We start from the raw sequence: 10,000 nt of genomic DNA, 5'->3' as shown, positions 1-10,000 counted from the left end.
AACATCTGACTCCCGAGTCATGCTGCGGCGACATGAGCCTTCCTTAGACTGAAGGAGGACGCATCCGCGGCAGAGCGCCCGGGAGAGAAGTGACCTTTGGCGAGTTTTACACGTCTGTAAATAAATCTCCTGCAGTCTGCCGAGTCGTGCTTGTCGCGGTGAAGTGTCGGGTCGAGATGATGTGTTGTGGATGCGCGAGACACTGATAATGCGGCGAGGTACGTGATAGTGGCCAGTGACAGAATAAGCACTGACAAAGCTGCACGCGGAAAACTTGTGCTTTGATTTCACTGATTATGCAAGTGATGCCCGGTGAAACTAACCCGTCATAACATGCGGATGTGAGAGTGGAGAAGACCATGTCCCGACTTGCTGCATGGCACGCCTCCTCCCGCGTTTCCTGCATGGCTGCCACGTGCCCCCTGCTCCTCCTCACACGCCAAACGCTGTTGACAACATTTGCTCTTGTTAGCTCGCCTCTGTGGCCGCGACTTGGCCGGGACGCAGCGCCCCATCTGTCATGGTAGTTTAGAGACATTTTCGGTGTGACGCCCCCGCCGTTTTACTGAGTGATGTGCTCGTGTTGCTGTGATGGTGTGTGATGTGTAGTTCCTCTGTGGCGATCTAGAGACACCATACTGTTGATGTTCAGTGCAGCTGACAGGAGGCATCAGCTCGCTAGTGATGTGAGAGGAAATATGCAGCAAGAGCTCACACAGTGTGGCAGTGAGTGAGTCGCTCCAGATGGAAATCAGAGTCAGGAAGGTCAAGAGAGTGACACCCGCATATCATCCTCGCGTCAGAAATAGGAGTGCGGAGACCAGGGTTATCCCGGCGGTGCGCAAGGTTATGTGAGGCTCCTGTGGGAGTGCTGGGCCTCCTGGTCGGAACAGCTCCGCCACAGCACCAGCCTCAGTCAGACCCCCGCCAGACAGACACGGGCCGGGCCACCTGAGCGTGCGAGCGAGCGAAGGTGAGTGACACTTCTCCCTACGCTGTCTGGGGAGACGCAGGTCCTTGAGCCCCCGTTATGTAGGTCTTCCGCTTGTGTCTCCGCCCCCACCTCCCTTGCTCGGGGATCTGTCCAGTGCTGTCGTCGGGGTCGGCCAGTGCCTTACCTGCTGTTATCCAGTGCGTGGCGGTGCGGTGATAACAGCCCTTAATTCCGTGAGCTGGATTGTCCGCTCCTTAGCGAAACGTACGAAATGTTCGGAAAGAGTGAAGCTTTGCCCTGTTGGCCTAGACCTTGCTAGCTCCAACCCCGCTATACCGCACGGTTTGGCGGCAACCTCATTGTAAGGAAACCCCGCGGCAGATCATAGGTTATCTGGTCGTGAAACATCACAGGGTTCTCGCCTGGAGGAGTGTGTTCAGGCGCTCGCGGGCTCTTTCATAGTCGAATCAGCCAAGTTGCACTGCAAGCTTAAGCATTTTCTGCAGGGTCACTGTAGCACTGCATATCCACTTGTATTAGACAAGGACAGTAAATGTCAGAATGCACGGGACATATTTTGTAAAAGATCTTGCAAACATCTACCTCATACCACTATTATTACTATCATACAATGATGCCCATGACTAAAGGCCACAAAAGGTGTAAAATATAACTAGAACTTAACAAGTTGCGACACAATCGCTTTAAAGAGTAAAAGAAAAAAAAAAGTTAGTCAACGGGATATGCAGCACGGAGTCATAGTTCGAACGGAGAGGCTTCGTCTGGAGAGAGAGACACAGCAGTAAAGAGGGAGAAAGAGGTAGAATAAAGAGGGAAACCCCAAATGTATAGAGACAGGGGAATAATGAGAGATGATGAGAAAGTTGCGGAGACAGGGAGACAACGGGCGGGGGGGATGGGAAGGAGGGGGTGGGGGGGAAATTAGAGACTGATTTGGAATTATCGAATCTAAAATTATTTTGTGGAAAAAACTCTTGTGTAGAAAAGAATGAACAATTTTCGAAGGAGGGAAGAAAAACAAATAGAACCAAAATATAGCTTTTGTAAACCTAGAAAATTAGCAAAGAAAAAACATTATTTGTCACTGATAATAATAGAATGAACAAGGTGATTTAATCCCACAGAAATGAATCCCTATCAAGTGTTATGAACGAGACGATGTTAGATCACCAGAAACGGAGTGCATATATATATAGTGTGTGTGTGTGTCTTCGTGTGTGTGCGGACGTCGAGAAAAACGAAAACGAGCTCCGGTAAAGCACCGTAACCATTTTTTAGCACATTACAGCGTCACGGTTTATCAAGCCGAGAGACCCTTCAGTCAAACGCCTTGAGTTGGCCAATCTGTAAGGTATTTGTGTGGCCTGAGCCTTCTGTGTTTTAGCTGTGACTGCGAGGTGGTAGTTCGTCCTTCTTGGATGAAGTGGACTAATAACGTGGAGTGTTATGTGCATCTGTCGGTTACATGAAACCTCGTGCTAACCAAGCGAGGCCAATGCCTCTTTAACATGTGATTCTTTTATTCGTCTATTTATATATCTGTTATTTTCATTGTATGTCATTTTGAACTTCTAAAGGGTAAGCTGTTGTTTGTATCGTATGCTTAAACTATGGGTAAATTGATCTCGGGTTCGTTGTGTTTTGAAAGGAAGGAAGATGTTTATTTTTGATGATATGTCGGTGAATGTAGAGGTACTGAAAGGAAAGGCATGGGGGATTTACAAGGCTAAAGATTATCTTTAATTCGTGGTAATGCATTCTATTTTAACTTCTAGTGAGGAGGTTGCTAAAGAAGGGATAGAGGGTGATCTATTTTCCCCTTTTTTGTTTTTGTTTACAAGCAAAGCGAAAGGAGGCCTCGTGTGATGAAAAGAAAACGATGAATAGTTCTAACTGAAATCTTTAGTTGTGTTTTTGCTTCGATCCAAGAGAACACATGCTATTAAAATGTGCAAGAGGGAAACCATTTGCCGGTAAGTGAAAGTCGTGTTAAAATACTAAATAAAGGCAAAGTAAACAAAATGTTAACCATGAGAACTGCATATTAGCAAGAAGAGTAGTTGCTAACGAGAAAATTGCACAATGTTCTCAGACAAAATGAGGTTTATTTAGGAAAATGTTTAAATGCGTTTTGCCGTGACGAATAATTGCACACATCAACAAAGAGAGTTTTTGTTAACAGAAAAAAAAACATTTTAGCACAAAGACTATACATATTAACAGCGTCTGTTTTGATTACGTTCTTGCAAAGTGAATGCAACATGAATTTGTCAAGTGGACGCTGTGTAAGTCTGTTAATAATAGTTATATCTACTGGTGAGCGCATCTGCATGATATTGTTAGTGTGTTAAAGGGTTACGTGTTCTTCAATCTTTCTATGGCATGTTTGTGATTTTTTCCAATAACGAATTTCCTTTGTTTTTATTATCCCTTCTTTCAGTTATGATAGACATATGGGGATAATAGTGAGAGCTATTTGTCATGCCTAGTAATTGATTAATACGTCAGAGAACAAATGTCATAGAGAGAAAATTTACCTTTTCGTACTTTGTGGAAATGAAGTAGCAATGACGGAATTAAAATGATATGAGAGGACCTAGCCGTGTTGATTCCATAGCATGTATTGATACGATAATCGATTGGAATATATATTTTCTTATTTATGATAGTTTACCCCTGACACCTGTATTTAAAAATACGTATGCGAGAACAATCCGGAATAGTCTAGAACAATCCAGCATCTATCACTGTTCTGAATAAAAAATGATAACAAAATACGAAGAGCTAAAAGGGTATCAGTTCCTATGTTGCAGGATGTTGACACGTAAAATGTTGTTTTAGGTGGATTGCGATACACATGAAAAATCAACGTTATCTTTTATCTTATGCTGCAAACAAGAAAATGTCCCTGATTGGATTTTTTTTTTAGATGGTGTATGTTTATCATTTTAAAGCCTTATTCATTTAACTTTTTTGTAGTGATGCATATGTTTGTATAACATTTGCTGTACCTAAATATTCTAATAGGAGATGTTTGTGTAAGTGTGCACTTTATATATGTATATATATGCATATATATATATATATATATATATATATATATATATATATATATATATATATATATATATATATATATATGTGTGTGTGTGTGTGTGTGTGTGTGTGTGTGTGTGTGTGTGTGTGTGTGTGTGTGTGTGTGTGTGTGTGTGTGTGTGTGTGTGTGTTTGTGTGTGTGTGCTTGTGTGTGTGTCTGCGTATATATGTGTGTGTGTGTGAATATATGTATATATATATATATATATATATATATATATATATATATATATATATATATATATATATATATATATATATATATATATATGTATATATATATATATATATATATATATATATATATATATATATATACATACACACACACACACACACACACACACACACACACACACACACACACACACACACACACACACACACACACACACACACACACACACACACACACACATATATATATATATATATATATATTATATATATATATATATATATATATATATATATATTATGCATAGACACACACACTTAGCTGTGTGTGTGTGCGCGCGTGTGTGTGTGAGTGTGTGTGTGTGTGTGTGTGTGTGTGTGTGTGTGTGTGTGTGTGTGTGTGTGTGTGTGTGTGTGTGTGTGTGTGTGTGTGTGTTATATATATATATATATATATATATATATATATATATATATATATATATATATATATATATATATATATATATATTATATATATATAATATATATATATATACATATATATATGAGTATAATATCCCCCTCCCCTCCACCTGTATGAGATAGAACGTGTCTGGCAACATGAATACCATCATGTTGCCCTTTCTCTCCACCTCATTCCCTATGTTATAGCAAGAGCGAAACAACATAGATAATATCATGTTGCACCCTCTCTCTGCCCCCCCCCCCATGCTATGTAGATTTCATATGCGTGAAATCTACATAGCATCATGATGTTGCTCCCCCTCCTTACTCATCAGCCTCATGTGATAGAATATGTGGGCCAGCATCATGTTGCAACCTGTCTCCTCATTCTCCGTCCAGTGTGATTGCACTTGTTGAAACAACATAAATTGAACAATACTGACCCCTGCTTATCGCCCCCTTCCCCCCGCCCCCCCCCCCTGTGTTTACCACGTGTTATATGACATAAACAACCATCACCAGCTCCTATGCTAAAACGTGTTAAAACAACATAGCCAACATCATGCGTAGTCTAGCACCGTGTTACCCCCCCTCCCCTCCTCCTTCTCCTCCTCCTCCCCCATGCCTCTCTGCCTCCCTCCCCGTCCTGCCCCCTTCCACTCCTCCATTCCCTGCCCTTACCCCCCCCCCCCTCGCCCACTTTCTTCCTCCTGTTTTCCCCTCTTGCCTCCCCCTCCTCCCCCCTCCCTCACCTTTCCCCCGGTCCTGCCCTGTCCGTCCCTTACCCCTCGACCCCCTCCCACCCTCCTCCCAGCCTCTATACCTTATTCTTCCCCCCCCTCCCCCCAATTTCTCCTCCCCTTGCCCTCTCCCCCTATCCACCTACCTGCCCTCCCCTCGCCCCTTTGCCCCTTTACCCCACCTCCCCTCCGTCCTCCCCTCGCCCCCTCGCCTGCCTCCTATCCACCCCCATACCCACCCCCCTTCTGTCCTCCCCTCGCCCCCTATTCCCTTTGCTTACCTCCTTGCCTACCCCACCCTCTGCCCCCTTCCTCCTTCCTCCTCCCACCCCTCCCTCCTCCCTCTACCCCTCCCTCTTCTTCCCTCTACGCCTCCCCCTACCCCATTCTCCTCCTCCTCCTCCTCCTGCCTTCTCTTCTCCCCCTACCCCATTCTCCCTCCTCCTCCCTACCCTCCCTCCTCCTCCCTTCCCTCCCTCCTCCCCCTACCCTCCCCTCCCTCCTCCTCCCTTCCCTCCCCCCCTTCCCCATCCTCCCTCCTCTCTCCCTCCACCCCTCCCTCTACCCCATCCTCCTACCCCTCCCTCCACCCTATCCTCCCCCCTCCCCCCCTCCCCCCTCCCCCCTTGTCCGCGCCGCTGCCACTCCAAAGGCGTCCTCATTAGTCACCGCGAACGGGAGTGGAATTCCGCCTCCGATATAATCTCCACTTATATCATAATAGGCAACTCTTCACGCTAACGCTCACTCTTCAACAATCAAGCTTTTAATTCCAACACTGCCCCGAGCCACTTCCGTCGCGACCCCGGTAAGGAGGACGCTCGTCTGCCCTCTCTTCCTTCTTCTTCTTCTTCTTCTTCTTCTTCTCTTTCTTCTTCTTTCTTCTTCTTCTTCTTCTTCTTCTTCTTCTTCTTCTTCTTCTTCTTCTTCTTCTTCTTCTTTCTTCTTCTTCTTCTTCTTCTTCTTCTTCTTCCTTTTCTTCTTCTTCTTATTATTATTATTATTATTATTATTATCATTATTATTATTATTATTTTTCTTCTTCTTCTTCTTCTCTGTCTATCTCTCTTTCTTTATATTTTTTTTCCTCTTCGCTTTTTCGTCTCTTCATTTCTTCTTGTTTTTCTTTCTTTTTTTCTTTTTCTTGTTTTTCTTCACTGTTTCCTTATTCTCCTATTTTCTCTTCTTTTTCTTCTTCCTCTTCCTCTTCTTCTTTTTTCTTTCATCTCTATTTCTTGGCTTTTCCTTTTCTTCGTATAATCGACGTACTTATTTTCTTTCTTGTTTTACGTTTTCCCCCGTTCACCTTTTCTTTTCCTGTTTTCCTTTTCCCTCCCTTTTCCCTCTCCAACCTTCTCCCCCTTCCTTTTCCTCCTTTCTCTCATCTATTTCCTCTCTCCTCACTTTCCCTTCTTATCCCACTTCCTCCATTCGCTCATGCCGGTACCTCCCCCTCGATCCCAACCCCTCCCGCTCCTCCGCTCCCTCCCTCCCCCGCTCCCTCCCTCCTCCTCTGCCCTCCATCCCTCCCTCCCTTCCCGCCCCCTTCCCCCCTTAAGGTATCGGAAACAAAGAAACAAATAAAATCCGTTACGTAGCTCCTCCTGGCGGACGGCGCATGCATACGCAGTGTCCAGTGTCGTCCGCAAGCGATGACTCGCGAAAGGAGGAGGAGGAGGAGGAGATGGAGGGAGGGAGGAGGAGACGGAGGGAAGGGGGAAGGGAGAGGAGGAAGAGATGGAAGGAGGGAGGAGGAGAGGGAGAGGAGGAGGAGGGGAGGGGGACGGGAAGAGCGAGGAGGGGGGTGGTGGTGGGCGATAGGGTCATGTGGAGCAGGGGGAGGTAGGTCAGGGAAGGAGGGGATGGGGAGTGGGTGACTAAACAAGTCGCCACCGCTGCTGTCAGTCAGTCACATTAGTCACATTACGCGATAAGCAACCTTAACATCGGCTGTCATCATCTGACCGAAAACCAGCATCTTTACATCCCCTCCTTTCTTACAAATCTCCGTCTGTCTGCCCGCTCGTCTGCCCGCTCGTCAGCCCGCTTACCTGCCTGCCTGTCTGACTGCCTGCATGCATACCTGCCTGCATGCATGCCTGCCTGGCTAGTTAGCTGTCTGGCTGGCGCTGACTGTCTGCCCCGCTGCCTGACTGGCTCCCTGCCTCTGTCCGCGCGCCCCATCTAGCGAGAGTGACATACATTGAAGAGCCCATAAACAGTCATTAAGGTTTCAAGCATTGCATCAGGACAGTAATACAGACTATACGTTGTAGCTTTTGCCGACCTCGATGGGGTTTGGGGTTGTGGTGCGTCTGGCGGTTGTGAGTGCGGTACGTGTCGAGGTTAATGGTCTAGGGGCGTGAGATTATAGGGACGAGGGGGTCGCTGTTGTTATGAGGAGATGGTTGTGAGGTTTCCGATGGGGTTATAGGTATGAGGAGATCGCTTCTGTTATGGGGAGATGGTTGTGAGGTTTCCAATGGGGATATAGGTATGAGGAGGTCGCTTTTGTAATGAGTAGACTGATATGCTATCGAGATGATGGTGGATGGTGTGGTTATGAAGCGTTGTAGTTATGAGGAAGCGGTTGTGATTATGTGAGGGTATTTATTGTTACTGGAAAATAAATTGTGTTTATGAGAGGACTGCTTTTGGGTATAAAAGGAACATTGTGATTAAAAGGAGAATACTGTGGTTATCATTATTGCTTTGGTGTTGTTGTTGTTGTTTTGTTATTATTATTATTATTATCATTATTATCATTATTATTATTATTATTATTATTATTATTATTATTATTATTATTATTATTATTATTATTATTACTACTACTACCATTATCATTAATGTTGTTTTTGTTTTGTTTTTATTTTTATTATGCTATTATTATTGTTATCATTGTTATTACTATTTATATTAATCATAGTAATAATAATAGTAATAATTACCATTTATTATTATTATTATTAGTAGTAGTAGTAGTAGTAGTAGTAGTAGTAGTAGTAGTAGTAGTAGTAGTAGTAGTAGTAGTAGTAGCAGTAGTAGTAGTAGTAGTAGTAGTAGTAGTAGTATCATTATAAGTATTGGCATTAGTATTAGTATTAGCATTAGAATTAGTATTAATAGTATATTCACCATTATCATCATTGTTGTTGTTATCATCATTAGTTATTACTATTATTATTATTATTATTATTATTATTATTATTATTATTATTATTATTATTATTATTATTATTATTATTATTGTTATTATTATTATTGTTATTATTATTATTGTTATTATTATTATTATTATTACTATTATCATTTTTATTATGATTATGATAATCATCATCATCATCACCATCATCATCATCATCATCATCATCATCATCATCATCATTGCTATTATAATCCTCATAACCATTATGATTACCGTTATGATTATCAATAATGTCCTCATTATCATCATCACTTCTATTCTCTCTTCATTTCCTTCTTCTCCTCATATAAATATCTATTACACGCATCTATTATCATCATCATCGTTTCGCATACAACCTCAGTAGGACAAAGCTTCCCTCACAACGAACAGACGTTATACAGAGTAAGGTTTTCTAGCGGTGAAAGTTACTAGTAGGACAAGGCTGTGGCGAGTCGCTTCATGCTAATTTGATGCTGGATGGTGGGGGGGAGGGGGGGAGGGGGGAGGGAGGAGGGAGGATGGGGCGTATGTGACGAGTTTTCGGTGCTGATGATAGATTTTATTTGTTTGTTTGTTTGTTAGTATTATTGTTGTTGTTTTTTGTTGTTGTTGTTAGTAGTAGTAGATATTGTTAGTAGTAGTAATAGTAGTAGTATCATTTATTATTATTATAATTATTATTATTATTATTATTGCTGTTGTTGTTGTTGTTGTTGTTGTTATTGTTGTTGCTTTTTTCTGAGGGAGGGGCGATATGGGGGAAGTCTAAGTGGGATGTATGGAGGGAGGGAGGGAGGGAGAAAGAGAAGGAAAGAGGGATGAAAGGATGTGTGGATGGATGGATGGAAAAGAAGGGGGGAAGGGAGGGAGGATGAAAGAGAGAGACACACACACACATAGAGAGGCAAACGGAAAGAGAGAGAGAGAGACAGACAGACACAGACAGACAAACGGAAAGACAGACAGACAGACAGACAGGCAGACAGACAGGCAGACACAGACACGCAAATGAAAGTCTCAAGAAACACATTGTATAAAGAATTACATTATATCAAATATTATATAGTAAGAGCAAAGCTATCTGAGCATAGCCAATGCTCCTCACAAATAAATATTTTCTTACATAATCAAGCAATTTGCTCATCGTGAATCTACTGTAAAAATGAAAAAAAAAAAAAACGTTTTACTGCAATAATGATGATAAAACCGCACAAAAAAAAATATAAAACGTATTACAAAGAATACTTTACCTGCTTTACCAGAATTGAAATATATATTAATTTCAAATAGTTTCCTGAAAATACTAAAAATTCATATTATTAGGATACTAATGATGAAAAGTGTGATGGTAATGAGGTATCGATGTGGTAACGGCAATAGAAACAGTAATAATGA

At 42.5% G+C, this 10,000-nt stretch overlaps 1 protein-coding gene across 1 annotated transcript in view; it reads left to right on the top strand.

The window, feature by feature from the left end:
- LOC119573568 (translation initiation factor IF-2-like) overlaps positions 1–10,000 on the top strand; it is a 50,710-nt gene that overhangs the window by 670 nt on the left and 40,040 nt on the right. The window contains exon 1 of the mRNA XM_037920778.1: positions 1–973. This exon is cut by the window's left edge and continues 670 nt beyond it. The gene's annotated coding sequence lies outside the window, so the exon portion shown is untranslated. The remainder of the gene's footprint in view (positions 974–10,000) is intronic.

This window comes from Penaeus monodon, chromosome 5, assembly GCF_015228065.2.
Source record: "Penaeus monodon isolate SGIC_2016 chromosome 5, NSTDA_Pmon_1, whole genome shotgun sequence".
In the NCBI taxonomy this organism is placed as follows: domain Eukaryota; kingdom Metazoa; phylum Arthropoda; class Malacostraca; order Decapoda; family Penaeidae; genus Penaeus; species Penaeus monodon.
This window is presented reverse-complemented; position numbering and strand designations above follow the sequence as displayed.